The sequence below is a fragment of the Equus caballus genome, chromosome 18, assembly GCF_041296265.1.
Source record: "Equus caballus isolate H_3958 breed thoroughbred chromosome 18, TB-T2T, whole genome shotgun sequence".
In the NCBI taxonomy this organism is placed as follows: domain Eukaryota; kingdom Metazoa; phylum Chordata; class Mammalia; order Perissodactyla; family Equidae; genus Equus; species Equus caballus.
The window spans coordinates 80,943,603-80,958,816 of record NC_091701.1 but is presented as its reverse complement, the minus strand read 5'-3'; the positions used below and the strand labels follow the sequence as shown (position 1 = coordinate 80,958,816).

Sequence of the window (15,214 nt, the reverse complement as noted above, 5' to 3'; positions counted from 1 at the left end):
CTTTTTAGTCAAGCTGAGTCAGTTTTGAACCCAAATAGTTACCCGCTATACCTCAATATATGACAATCTCCTGTCAGCACGTAGAGGTGGGCGTGCTTGTGCCTGTGCTGTCACTACTACATGAGACGCATGTATTGTTAGGTGCCAGCTCTCCCCTGGGTGTGATTTTCACTATGGTAATGGGGCTGGGGTCACCTTCAGTGGACTCCTGGGTGCTAGGGCACACGCTTAAGCCCGTGAGAGTCCAGAGGCTGCGTAATGTGGATCTTGGTGGCTCTATCTGATTCTCCTAGCCTCCTGATTGGTTAGGGGCCTTGTGCTGTAAGGACAGGGGCCTTGCAGATGGCCCTGTCTCGTTAGGCTGGTTCCTGTATCGTCGAGTCTCCAAGGATTTCCAAGGTAACCACACCATGAGTCTATGTGCCTCTTCTCTTTCCGGTCTGCAGCAAGCCCTGGTCATTTCCTCTTTCCTCTTCTCTCTCATCAGCAGGGACAGGTGCGCTGTTCCCCCCGCAACAGGCCATGGTTCGGCTGGCAAAGTGAATCTCACGACACGGCCTCCACGCTATGGCGCGTCATGGGGACTGCGCCAGGCTCTCTGCCTGTCGCTAAAATGGGGCACGTGGAAAGACAGACGCATCAGCCCGTTATATCGCATCGTCCCTGCTCAGCTGACCTCAGCCTAGGAATGAGTGAGAGAGACTCCCAACCCCAGTCCACCCACGCTTACGGCAAGATTATTTGGAGGGAAAAAAGCATTCAGAGTTCCTTTTTTGGAGCAGTCACTTGATGCAGGTGCTCAGAAAAGGTTTAAGCTGAATCTGGCCCCGATCAGCCAGTGATTGACTGTGGAAGGGCACAGAAGCCTCCCCAGCTGCTTACGAATGACAGGGCGCTGGCTGTGGACTGAGAGCCTGTGGGAGGGAGACTGAGTATTTATTAAAATCTCTTTTGTCAGCCAGATTTATTTTCATCTTTCTTCACAAGATGTGATAGTTTTGCATCAGCGCATCTAAGTGAAATAATTTGCTAAAGGTCAAATGCAATTCCCTCCAACCAGCTTTCACTTACCTTCTAATTAACAACTAAATGTCCACACATACATTAGCTTGAGGCTCATGCATACAATAATAACTACCATTTATTGAACACCTATTATGTCCCAGGCATTGTGAATACATTATCTCAACTTCTCACAAGCCCAGAAGGCAGGAATACCCTTCACGGAGGAGAAAGATGCCTGGAGAGGTGAAGAAATCAGCCAGTGGTCATGCAAATTAGCATCTGCAGCCAAAAGCTCCAGCTTTCTCACACCGGCTGCAGGGCAGCGGCTTCCTGCAAGGCTTTGATGACTTGGGCCATCTGCTGTTACTGACGAGAGGGAAGATGAGAGATCGGTAAGGAAGACTGTGACTTTCCAAGCCAAGCACTTCCCCACTGCAGCAAGTTGCATTACCCAAAGTTTGCATAACTTGATGGTTGTTCTGGTGCTAATAGCTGGGTAACTGAAGTGGGGACCTTCCAGAAAAGGGCCAGAAGTGCCTCCGCAATGATGAAAGCTTTGGGAAATGGGCCATCTGGGAAATCTTCAGCTCTGGTGAGCGAATGTGGATCTAAGAAAGGATGGGTCTTAGTATGTCTCGGCTCATATTACTTCTCTGGGTGAATGGGAGGCTGGATGGGTCAATGAAAAAGGTCTTCCATTGCAGAAGCCAGGTAAGAAGCCATTCTTCCTACTCTTCTATTGACCTGCAGTAGCCCAGGCACTCGACGAAGGGAAATTACAAAGGCTCCTGGTATTAGGGCCATACTGCTGACAAGAGATTGTCACATATTGAGGTATATGGAGTAACCATTCGAGTTCAGAACTGATTCGGCTTGAGCTAAAAAGCCTGACTTACAGCCGATCAAAGATACATTGTACATCTGCTTAACCGTGAAAGTAAAGAATGCTCTCTCTTAAGAGAAGAATGCAGACTTCCCCTCCTCTGCCCTATTGGGAGCATGGGACGGGTCCCTTTCCTGACATCAGGGTCACGTTGACCTGCTAATTTGCCACTGCATCCCTCTTTGAAATTTTGATGGAAATGTATCCTGGGTGTGTTTAATGTATGTTCTTTGTTCTAAAAAGATATAAGACTGTACTGACACCGGGCTGCTCCGGGATGCCTTCTAAGGCCTTCCCGGGCTGTAATCCTCACTCTGGCTCATAGTAAACTCACCCCAATTTTGACTTGTAGCTTGGCTGTGGATTATTTGTGTCGACACTGCCACATGGAGCTCTCACACTGATAGGAGGAGAGAGGGAGGGACATGCACGCATATTTGGGGGTGGGGAAATGCTGCCCAGTGCAGGGCCCCTTTTCGTGCAATTCAGTTTTCTTCCCACGTCCTCTCAATTGAGGGAGGGGTTGCCATTAAATCCGAAGGACCTGCTCTGAACAGGTGGGGCTGATTTGGACAAGCCCCACCTGGAGAGCAGGTGAATAGGGCAAAACAGAGATTTTCAACCAAACGGTGACTTCTGAATGCAGGCATTAGCCAATGAGCTTGAGATTCATTATCAGGTCATTGCTTCCGGAGAGAGGCAGCAAATTGAAAAGTACAAGTAAATATGAAAAAATAAAATTGGAAAGGCAAAACGAGTTTCTGTAGCTCTCCAACCTCCCTCCTGAGTCCTGTTTGGACTCTGAAACTCTGCAGTAAATTAGCCATTATACAAATCCACTGCTTATCTTTCTTCTACTTTACTTTTGTATTGAATTTGTAAAAACCATCCAAACCTCGTTTCATCCTCTTAATCCTTTAAATTTGAACAAACCAAGTAAGCTTTGGAACACTTATTGAGCAGTGGTTTGACGACATGGCATTTAAATGACAAAATAGCTGCCCTCTGACCTCTTAGAGTTCTCCTTCCATTGTGCCTGTAATTTTGATAAATGTCCACCTGGTGGTGATTCCTTGTTCCAGCTGCACAGATCCGTCACCACCTGGCCGAGGTTCAGCTAGTCTCTTTCCCAAGAAAGCACAGCTTTATCAGTCTCATAAAAGTCCCCACGCCACCTTCCTGCTTCCTGTATTTCATCACTGAAACAGAAAAGGGCAAGAAAAGACAAGATCGCATGGCAATTTGCATATAATTTTTTTTTCTTCCAATAAGGAAAATGTCCTTTTGGCGACCAAGCCCCGCCTTCCCTTTTACGACTGGTTCCTCCAATGTGGCAGAGGAATGCTTTCTGCTTAGAAGGATGATGCTTCTTCAACTACCTTAGCAGCTACACAAACCCCAGCTGCTCTTATTTCCTTCCCTGGTACTTTGGGTATTGAATTTGTAAGAATAGCCAACCTTCTCTTCTCTCTCTCAATATTTTAAATTTGAGCAGGTCAAGTAAGCTTTAAAGCATTTTTTGAGTAGTTACTTGACAATATCACACATGCATCTCGGCGTTCAAGGGCAATATGTTAAGCTGATCTGCAAAATATTCCTCTTTTACTACATTCAAGACATTTTGTTTTTACTTTCCAACTCTTGATGAGAAAATTTGCTATTGGCTCTGTTTCAGCTCCAGCTTCTGCTTACTGGGAATAGAATTTCTAGCAATTATCACAAGGTGTCAATAGAGTAAAAGTCATTTGAATATTTCCTTGGTTGGCTGCAGGGAGGCAGTAGATTGTCATAATGAGATATGACTTGTACAACATGGCTGTGAAGGATTATGATAGCATCTCAATGGACTGGTGAGGCATTCATTCATCCATTTGCCATTTCAGCAAACACGTATCAAGGACCACTCTGTGCCTTGTGGCATTTTAGGTGCCAGGAAAGAAAGGTACACCTGAAATTGGCTTTTCCATCAAAGTAGTCACCACAATTTTGTGGAGGATTAACGCAAGACGATATTGATGGTACAGATATGTGCACAGTTCTCTTACACACACGCTTGTTCCTGGTGTCCTAGGCGATGCAGAAGGGGGAAAATTCCCAAGGGAGCACTGGGGTTTGGTCTGACCTTCACAATATTTCTATAGTCAATTCCAATTGAGTCCTGGAGTCTTCTTTCCTCAGCTAAGGAATGCCGGCATCTGCCTCTGATCTTGACCTTCTGTGACTCTGGATTATTTTATTGACTTATCTGTACTCTTGGGAGTAATTCCTCATCACTCTTCTTAACTGCCTCACCCTCTTCATCACTTGCAGAGCTGGTGGGTAAGTCTTGAGAGAGTTGCTCCCAAGAGCTGTCAAGTTGTCAAAATTGAAGAAATGTTTCCAAGGAAAAGGGGGTGCAGGGCCATTCTGAACATTAATGTGAGCTCTAAACAATGGTGTCCATTTGACTCGGTGGCACAAGAGAATTCATAGTCACATCTACCCAGATGAAGGTAGGCAGCCCTCACTTCCAAATTAGTCCTATTGTGTTCCGGACAGAAGGGGAGTCTCTTGAGTGGAATAGCTGAGAAGGATGATCAGATCTTAGTTCGATATCAAACACATTAAAATTGGGGCTTCCTCCTGCATTAATGTTAAGGGTGTGGGCTCATGGAGCCAGGACGCCTTTGTTCCAATGTGGCTCTATCCTTTCCTTACAGGGGAATATTGGGTAGGTTATTTTTCCTCTTCGGACTTCAGTTTCCTTATCTATAGAATGAGAAAAATACTAGAACCTACCTTTCAGGGAATCACGAAGATTAAATGAATAATTGTAAGTCGTGAGCCACATAACGATGTTTTGGTCAGTGATGGAGTGCATATACAACCAAGATTAATGTCACAGAGCCTAGGTGTGTAGTAGGCTATACCATCTAGGTTTGTGTAAGGACACTCCGTGATGTTCTCTTTGTGTAAGTACAACAATGAAATCGCCTAATGACACATCTCAGAACATGACCCTGTTGTCATGCTATATTGACTATATTCAATACACGCAAACTATTAGGATTATTTGTAGTTTAGGAGCAGCTCACGTTCTGTGCCCATTTCTCTGGGTTGCACCATTCTGGAGACACATGAATGTGCCTTGTTCGTTAAACTTGAGATGTCTTGCTATTACTGATTATTACCATTATTATTGACATGTTCACCCACCCCGTGCATTTGGTGAGAGCTGGAGTCCCCCCACTCACAAGGGTAGCCTCGTTAACCTCCAGGGCAGCTGGGGAGGTAGGCGCTGGCACATGTGCCGAGTCCTGGCAAAGCTCAGGAAGTGGAGGAGGACCTCCCAGAGAGCACACTTTCTGTTTTATTTGGCTTCACAGAAACCTAAGTCTAGAGGCAGGCAAGTGAGCGCGTGACAGAGGACAGTTGTGGCTTTACTCATTACAGTCTGAGGTTTCTCTTCCCTTAGCTTCTTCTCATCCTCGGGACCTCCACGTAGCAACACGTAATCACTGAGAAATGTGAATGGGAGCCCATGTATTGCTTAGAGCCTATGTGGGGTTTTCTGGAGTCCTGAGGACTTTTTCTCAATTCTTTCTTTCTTTTCCAAGATTCACCCTGAGCTAACATCTGCCAATCTTCCTCTTTTTGTATGTGAGCCACCACCACAGCATGGCCACTGACAGACGAGTGGTGTAGGTCTGCGTCTGGGAACCGGACCCAGGCAGCTGACGCGGAGCATGCCGAACTTAACCACTAGGTCACCAGGGCTGGCCCTCAATTATCTCATGTTTTGACTAGGTAACATCCCTATGGCTCAAACATTAAAAAATATGAACTTATAGTGGAAATTCTTCTCCCTCTTCCCTCCTCATTCCTCCCCGTTGTCATCCCCCCCACCCCATGTAGGTAAATGTTATTTATTTCTTATTTAACCTTTCAGGTTTGCCACATGGTAGCATACTAGCAGGACTGGCTTCACAGGCATGAAGAATGAATGTGCAGTCACTTGGGGCCCTGTGTTCAGGAGGGCCCTATGCTTGGTTTGATTCTCTGCCACTGCTGTCTTGAAATTCTTAATAATTTTTGAACCCCACCATTTCATTTTGCACTGGGCCCTGCCACTTGAGTAGCCTGTCCCACATGCTAGGCATCATTCTTCACCTTGCTTTGTTCCTTAACTAAATGTCTTAAAGATCTTTTCCTATTGATACATAAAGAACTTTCTGGTTTTTTTTATAAAGCTGCCCAGTAGACTATCCTTGAGGATTTAAGAAACTATACACGTGGCTACTTTAAGAATTCCATTAGGGATCCCTGTCCCAATTTCCCAGGGCTCAGATGTTTCCAAAGTTGGGAGAGAGTAAAAGATTAACTGAGAGAAGCACCAGAAAACCTTCCCTCTGGCTGAATCCCCCATTCCCCTTGCTTGGTTATAGAAGCCCTCAGAAGCACTCTCATTTCTTTACCAGCTTCCTGACTCACAGAGTCCCCACTCCCCACAGCTCCTTCCCTGCCACCCCTCCCTGCCTCCCGCTGCCGTGGTTCAGCCCTGGCTTCTGAAATGCTTGACAAGGACTCATCTGGGCTCCACAGGCACAGCAAATGACCCTGTCCTTGCCTCCATGTGGAGACAAATACTCTGGGCTGAAGCACATAGCGGCCACCAGGGACACACTTCTGAAACTCCCCCCACCCCCCCCATTTCTTCTTTATTCCTGCTAGGCATCATTTCTGCGTAAATCTATGGTCACAGCTCAACGATGTGGCTGCTTTTAAGGAGACAGCCTAGGCCCTGTCTGCTGAAGAATCTCCCAGCTGTCAGAAGGAACCAGAGTCTTGTCCTGAAACCCATGACCTGTACAGAAGCAGCCGAGAGCTCTGGCTCCATTACTGACCCACGTCCCTGAAGCCCCTCTTGGAGGTGGTTGTGACTGCCTACTCATTCAGGGGACACTCAGAAAGTGCCGTGCGCCACAGTCGTTCTGAGTGCCATCCCTCTGGAAAGAACAGAGCTTCGTATGAAGTCTTCATATGAAGTCCATGTGCTCTGGCTGGTGCTGGGGGCCTTGTACGTGAGCACATGTCTTGCCTGTCACCCCCTCCTCTGGCCGGGCCTGGGGTTTTAGGACATGGATGTGGATTGTGGCGCTAGACTTAGTTGTTCCGGTGTAAGTGGCAGCTGTGATGGCAGCCCTCCTGCAGAGTCGAGAGAGGTGCTGGCAGCCCAAGGCACGGGCTGCCCCCAGGCCTTAGCCTGTCCAACAGCTGGATGGGGCACCCCTGCGTACGTTCATGCGGTGGAGACACACAGAGGTGAACGGAGGGGCAAGTGGTGGGAGAAGGCCCACAGCCTTGTGATGGTACAGCCTCTGCTCCTAGCCAGGCAAGGGAAACCACAGACCGCCCAGTGTGGCTGCTCCCCGTTCCCATCACGCCATGCCCTCTCACCGGAAAGGAAGATTAGCCAGATGCTAAACATGTGTTTTGGAGTCCACCCCACTTCCAGGGAGGGCTTCCAGGTACCCTGCGGCTCCACCCGGAGAAGACAAGGCTACGGCTCCAATTAAAGACTGTTTCGAGTACTTGTGTTTCAGTACACTCCATTTGTTTATTTGAATATTTGATAAGACAAGTGCTGGGGTGGCAAAAGATTAATTAAAATAAGAAAGAACCATCTGAAGAGAGAAAAGGAAAGAGTGCGAAGATGGCTTCTCCCAGTCCCTGCCAGCGATTAATTAACCACTAATCCATTTGTTATTTCCCACTTAGGCATCTCTGTCCCCTGGACGAAAGGGAAGCTTATTATGTCTTAAATGTCTCATTAAACCATGTGGAAAGACAGTCTCTAAAATGGGTTTGGCCAGTGTGAATGGTATCTGCATACAGCGGGGGGTTGCTGAGGTGCGGCTGTGGGGCTTTCTGCAATTGGAGAAAACTTTTCTCATCAAAACACTGAGCTGTTCCAGGTGTCAGTGGGTGAGGACAGGGCGGGAGCACCAACAACTTCCCTTCCGTCTTCCTGCAAGGGGAGGAAGAGGGGGAGGAGGGCGTCCACTGCGTGCATCCTGGGCAGCTGGTTAGAAGGCATGTATCTATAACAGTGTATATAACGTATGTATCTATAACAGTGTATATAACATATGTATCTATAACAGTGTATATAACGTACATATCTATAACAGTGTATATAACGTACATATCTATAACAGTGTATATAACGTATGTATTTATAACAGTGTATATCACGTATGTAGTTATAACAGTGTATATAACGTATGTATCTATAACAGTGTATATAACGTACATATCTATAACAGTGTATATAACGTATGTATCTATAACAGTGTATATAACGTACATATCTATAACAGTGTATATAACGTACATATCTATAACAGTGTATATAACGTATGTATCTATAACAGTGTATATAACGTACATATCTATAACAGTGTATATAACGTATGTATTTATAACAGTGTATATCACGTATGTAGTTATAACAGTGTATATAACGTATGTATCTATAACAGTGTATATAACGTACATATCTATAACAGTGTATATAACGTATGTATCTATAACAGTGTATATAACGTATGTATCTATAACAGTGTATATAACGTACATATCTATAACAGTGTATATAACGTATGTAGTTATAACAGTGTATATAACGTATGTATCTATAACAGTGTATATAACGTATGTATCTATAACAGTGTATATAACGTACATATCTATAACAGTGTATATAACGTATGTATCTATAACAGTGTATATCACGTATGTAGTTATAACAGTGTATATAATGTATGTATTTACAACAGCGTTATTGAGACAGGGTGACATGCTCTAAAGTGTAGCCCTGGTTATATTTTAATCTCTACCATGAACGCAGGAGAGTGCTGTACCTCCCCGTGGGCTGGGGCGGATGGATGGAGTTCTGTGAATTCTGCGTGTCATCTCCATCAATGGTCGAGGCCAAGCCTTGTCAGTCCCAGAGCCAGTGGCCCACACAGCTGCCTCTCTCCCTGTTTTTCTATTACCTACTCGTCCTTCTCCACTCTAGCAGCTGAGAATCTTTACCCAAAGTGATTTACAGCTGTGTGTGTCAGGAGGGTCTGACACTGATTGAGTCTCTTATCTGCCTCCTGTGTCCTCCTTGCTGGCAGCCTCCCCCGCAGGTATCAATCAGGGCATCAGCTTCCTACTCCTGGGTGAGCCAGGGGCTGTCAGGGATGCATTCTGACTGTCACCTTCATCTGAACTGCCACCTGCCCTTCACAGCGTAGAGTCTTTTTAAGGCGTACAGGGGAGAGGAGGTGCCTACACCACTCCCAGCCAAACTATCACAGCTTGGGACGATTCTACGTGTTTTGGACAAATTTGGGGAATATGGTTTCTAAAAGGCAGAACAGGGGACATTTACTTGCATCAGCTGCCAAAGCTCTAAATCTTTGTCAGGATGTTGACGGGGGTGGCAAGCCCCCGTCCCCCAGTCAAAATCGACATGATGTCCCCTTAGTAGGGCCACAGTCACAAGACAGCTTTGGGAGTTCTAAGGCCTCTGCTTTAGGAAATGCACAACAGAGGGGAGACAATGTCGCCAAGTGAACCCAGGATGGAGAGGGTAGGGGTGCAGCCCGTGAAGACCCACGGGAGAGATGAAAACACAAGGGCCAGGGAGAAAGAGGGAACAGCTGTCCGAGTCTGCTTTTGAATTGGCCCCAAATGCAGTGACATTTTCTTTTCTGGCTGCTTTGAAAAAGGAAGAGAGGAGAAAATGTAGACTCTGACATTAAAGATGGACGGGGCTCAGACAAACTGCACGGCTTTGAAGGTTCCCCGGTGCTGGGCGGGCTGAGGGCACACCTCCACGTGCGCCCTGGGAGAGGCCGCTCTCTTTGCCTTGAGCCCAGAGGGGTCCGCATGATGACATGGCAGCTCCCAGCCTAGGACGCTGTGGGGGGTGGGGGGGTGTGAGTATTTAACATGGCCTTGGCTGGCCTGGGGGCTGCGGTTCGCTCATCCACTTTGGGTTGACATTTGCAACAGGAACTCCGTCAGGCCTCTCAGAGGCGAGGAGCTGGGTGCGGGGCGAGGCCGAGGACTGAGCTCTCTGGTCTCCTGCAAAGGCACCAGCAGAGAGCCCCCCTCCCAGGCGGCCTGCCTGTCTCTGGCCTGGCTTTCCATTTGACTTTGAAAGCAGATTCGGCTGGCTGGTCCTGTGCATGTAAATGGCATCTTGAAGGAGCAGGAATCCCATTAGGAGGAATTATTGACCCGTCTGTCCGCATGCTGTTGACTCTGCTAACCTCCCCTTTGTGGCCTGTGATTCTGTAATGTGGGAAGTGGTAATTGGAGAAGAGAGGTTAGAAAGAGGAATGGGACAATGCCTGCATGTGACACTGAATAGCAAGGACTTGAAGCCTGCCTCATCCCTAATGTCCCCTTGGCCACCACAAGATGGAGACTCCCTGGTCCCATCACCCCAGAACTGGTTGGTCCAGAGCAGCTCCAAACCCACTGTGTCTTATTCATCTCGGTTGTTCCACAGTCACCAGCACAGGTGCTATACCGGCACCTGCTAGGTTCCATATCTGTCTACGTCTTTGTCAGGACAGGTTAGAAACGCAAGGGAACCCAGGGGCCAACAGGGATGAGGGCCAGGCACATCCCTAGGGAAATGCAGGTGGCCAGGACAGGAAGCAAACTACATGAACAGCTGAAAAGAAGACCCACCTGTTTTAATGCCATAGCCAGGAGCCGGCCTAGCGTGGTCCTAGGCAGTGCAGGCTGGGCAGAGAGAATTTCCGTACCATGCAGATCGAATCTGCTCCCCATCGCTTTGGCTGCCGCTGTGACCCCCTCTTTGATTAGTAAAGCTGAATTAACTTCCCCCGCCTTTGGGCTCTGCTCCCACCATGCAACACAAATTGAAATAGTGGGGTGGCAGGCGGTGGCAGTGGGGGCTGTGTGGGGAGGGGACCGCGGGGACCTTCCATCTTGTTAATGTAACACTTCCTTATGTGATGGGAGCTGAGAGCAGCCTGTGATGAATTTCTCCTCTGGTAATCATTCACCATCGCATTGTGACCCGTGTGTTTTTGCCGTGCCGCACATTTCCAGACTTTCACAGTGACTTGTCAGCACCTAGTAAAAATGAATTGGACACGACCCATCTCTTCATGCGATGCCCTCCCCAGCTACCTTTCGTCTCCATTCAGAGAAGGAGTAGGTGGGACCACCTGGAGTGGCAGCCGTAGACGCCGCGGCTGTGGTCTGATTCCAGGCCCATCACGCAGGCAGATCAGCGCGGGCGTGCCAAGTCTGTGGGCGCTCTTGTTACGCTGAGCCATGTTCCTAGGTCCAAATGGTTCCAAAGTGGGCTTTGCCTTTTGCACCTGTTGTTTCTTGCTGCCCGAGGAGCTGTGCAGGCAGTTTCTTTCACCGAGAAGACATGGGTGCAAGTGGTGGTACAATTAGGCATCTGGGCACCCCATGGGTTCTCACCAACTCTGGCGTGAAGATGCTTTGATGGCAGGGGACAAGGCTATCGTCTGAGTCACATGCACGAGCGTCGCCATCTGCAACTGTAATTCTAGCCACGTGGTCAATCGTAAGAAGGGGTTTATAAGCAGCTTTTACTGCATTTGTGGCTCATGATGATTAAACAACAGATGGGAAACCCAACCAAGATTTCTAATCTCCACCTCTCCGTGGAGGGAGTGAGTGCGGCTGAGGGAGTCAGTGTGCGCCGCTGTGAGGGTTGAGCGTATAATCAGGGCGGGCACCCCCTGAATTTCTGCGCCTCTGTACACTCATTCTCATCAGACCACAGGCACCGAGTTTTGGTTTTGAAAGGATGGTCCCTGAATCCTGGGGAGGTTCTAGGAAGCCCGCGTTGAAGACGCCCCTCCATTAGGGCTGTCAGACAAAATACAGGGTACCAGTTAAATTGAGATTTCAGATGACCGATACACACATCTTCAGTTTAGGTGTGTCCCCAGTATTACAGGGGACATTTTTTAAGGCAAGATTTTTTTTTGTTGTGGTGGTAAAATATACGTAACATAAAATTTGCCATTTTAACCATTTTTAAGTGTACAATTTAGTGGAATTAAGTACGTTCACAATGATGTGTAACTATCACCACTGTGACCTCTAATCTACTTTCTGTCTCTGAATTTGCCTGTTTTAAGGATCTCATATTAGTGGAATTGTACAGCGTGTGTCCTTTTGTGTCTGGCTTATTCACTTAGTGTAAAATTTTCAAAGTTCACTGTGTTGTAAGATGTATCAGGATGTCATTCCTTCTTGAGGCTGAATAATATTCCATTGTGTGGATGGACCACATTTGGTTGATCTATTCGCCTGTTGACGGACAATAGCGACCTCTTGGCTCTCGTGAACAATGCTGCTAGGAACGTGGGTGGGCAGGATCTGTCTGATTCCCTGCTTTCAGTTCTTTTGGGGCATATGTACTAGAAGTGGAATTACTGGGTCACTTGCTAATTCTATGTTTAACATTTTGCGGAACCGCCATCCTTTTTTCCACAGTGGCTGTATGGGATATTTTTATTTGTTAAATCTGGCAATCCTCCAACTTTTTCAACACTCTTTCCATCTGAATATATTTAACCTAAATTGTCACATTTAAACAGAAACGAATAGTGCCCATCTCCGTGTTGGAACTTGTGGGCATAATTGCTCAGTTCAGACTCCAGGAAACTTACTGCCACATTTTCCACAATGGTGAAGCACAGGGAGCAATAAGGGAGAAGTGAAACACTAACATTTAGTCTGAACAAAGTAGGCGGCCTGATGCCTGTCAGAAAGGGGAATTTATACAAGTTATTCATTCATTCATTCAACAAACACTATTGTGCTTGCTCAGTAGGAGTTGGGAGTCCCCATACAAAGGTGAATGAGACACCCCTCCTCACCCCCGACTTATGCTCCAGCCGGGTTTCCCTCGGCCTGCGACTCTCTGCACAGGCTGGCCTTTCTGTCTGAAGCGCTCTCCCCTGCCCCTCCCACTCCTCCGCTCACCCTGGGATTTCAGCTCCCATCCCACTCCCCCCCTCCACCCCCTACCTCGCACAGTCGCCGCCCTCTGCACCGCCCTCTGCACCGCGCTGTCCAGTTCCTCCATAGCTCTTGCGATGGACAGTGCGGGCACTCGGTTCACCTGAGTCTCTCTCTAGATTGTAAGCTCGCCGAAGGCAGGGACCACGTCTGTTATGCTTATCATTGTCTCCTGGCACCTGGCACGGCGCTAGGAGGCATTTAAGTGAAATATGTCTATCGCATGAATGAATGCATACGTAAATTCTTCCCTCAAAAGCTAGTGGGGGACAAACAAGTGAGTTTCCCTACGAGGGAAGGGCTCTGGGGGAAAAACAATTCTGCCTTTTTTTTTCCCCCCAGCCCAGAGGTGCTGGCCGGTGTCTCCGTGGAAGGGAGACGCGGAGGACGCACGTCTGGAGCATCAGCAGAGCTTTACGACGCAGATTCAGACAACCAACGAGAACCGCTCCCTCCGCAGGGGTGTCAGAGCGCGGGGCTGGAAATTAATTTAGCCCAGTGCCCACTTTACCAAGATGTGCGTGACCTTCCCAAGGTCACCTAGCTAGAAGCAGAACTGAGAGCCCTGGTCCCCCACCTCCTCAGCACGTCCAAGTTCAAGTGGAGAGGAGCACTGAGGACTTCAGACCCTCTAAAGGTCTCCTTGAACTCCAGCAGGATTTAATAATAGCTGGCTGGGAATAGAAATGTGGATGCTGAAGGAGAGGTGAGATGGGGGCGAGGAAAAAACGTGAAGAAAGAAGGCCAATCGGGACAGGCCGCCCGCCCCGGCCCTGCAGGCCGGGCGCTGCCAGGCGCTTCTGCACGAGGCTTGGCCAGGCGGCCGGCGGGGCGCCGTGGACGCTGCGCTCCGGTCCCGGCGGAGGCAGCCGGGGCTGCAGGGCGGAGATTTATCAGCGGAGCTGTGCTCCAGGCCTCGGCAGCCGGCCGCCGGCGCTCCGCGAGGCCGTGGGGGGCGGTGCGGGGGCTGCAGCCTGCACTCTGCCAGCAGACCTCGCCGGTTTCCAGGGAGGCTGTTTGAATCGGCGGGCGGGGGTCCACGCTCGACCACAGCCGCCCAGGCCGGCTGGTTTGCTGAGGGGCCCAGCACCGAGCCCCCCAAGTCCCCACCCCCCAGTCCCGCCCGGGGCTTCGCCTCTGCCGGGGGAGGGCTCCCTGCGGCCTGGGTTCGGCCGGCTGGCCGCGATCCGGCTCTGCTCCCCCTGGACCCTCTCGCCCTGGGCCACTGGCGCCCCGCCGCTGCGGCCGGGTGGGCACGGTCCTCAGCGGAGGGTCTTTTTCCTACAGCGCTTGAACAGGCCGCGACAGGAACAGTGGTCCCGCACACACGGCCGTCCCGTGCGGGTTTCCGGCGGGGAAGAGAGAGGAAGCAGGTGGCACTCTCTGGATAAGCCCCTGCTCCCTCCGAGGCCTCTCCTCCGGTCTTCAAGGAGAACATCGAGCCGTGTCCTCTCACTGGGAGCTCCCCCCAGGGTCACGGAGAAAACCAAGGCCCGAGGAGGGCCAGCCTCGGAGGGCGCGGCGAGGAGCGGCTGCCAGGCTGGGGAGTCCTGGGCTGTAGGAGCTCAGCGCCGGCCCAGCCTCGGCCTCGGTCCCCGGCTCCTTCGGACCCGTCCGGTTTTGTTGATGGGACGGCGTTCAGCTGCTGGGCAGCCCGCCGTGGACGGAGGATGCACTGGGCGCCGGCACAGGCAGCGTCTCCCTGTCTGAGCATCACCCTCGTCTCCCACGCTGCCCCCCGGGGAGATGTTTCTCCAGGAGTCGTGTTTGGTTTGGGATCTGAGCCTGGAGCCTGTGAGAACTGGGATGGACTCATCTTTCCTCTTCTTTGGACTCCCGCCCGCCCCAGTCACCACCACCGACCCTGCGGGGCAGGGGCACATCGGAGTCCAGATGGGCCCTGTTTCCCTCAAGGATGGGCCCGTTCCAGCTTCGTTTCACTGCCTCCCCTGAGGATCCTGTAAACATTTCCAGAAGGATGCAGATAAGAAAAAAAGGATCTTATGTAAACACTGGATGGCTAGGGACCAGGAGATGTTATTAGTTTATTAGGGTTTTACAAATACCCAAAAGCTCAGCTAAAGGAAAGCAGAAATGTGCTTTTGTTTTAACCTCTGCTGTTGTTGTGAGGGTCAGGAACGGGCTGGAAGCGGGCCTCTTGGTGGACATGTGATGCTGTGAGGATCACAGGAGGGGCAGTGGGGCAATGACAGACATCTGACTGCGGTGACCTTCCCGGCCAGTGAG

The 15,214-nt window shown here is 49.5% G+C and overlaps 1 long non-coding RNA gene across 1 annotated transcript in view; it reads left to right on the top strand.

Moving 5' to 3' along the window:
• Nucleotides 1-15,075, top strand: part of LOC111768808 (uncharacterized) — a 42,743-nt gene extending 27,668 nt beyond the window's left edge. The window contains exons 5-6 of the long non-coding RNA XR_011428396.1: nucleotides 13,310-13,673; nucleotides 14,255-15,075. This is a non-coding gene — a long non-coding RNA (uncharacterized lncRNA). The remainder of the gene's footprint in view (nucleotides 1-13,309; nucleotides 13,674-14,254) is intronic.
• The last annotated feature ends 139 nt before the right edge of the window (nucleotides 15,076-15,214 follow it).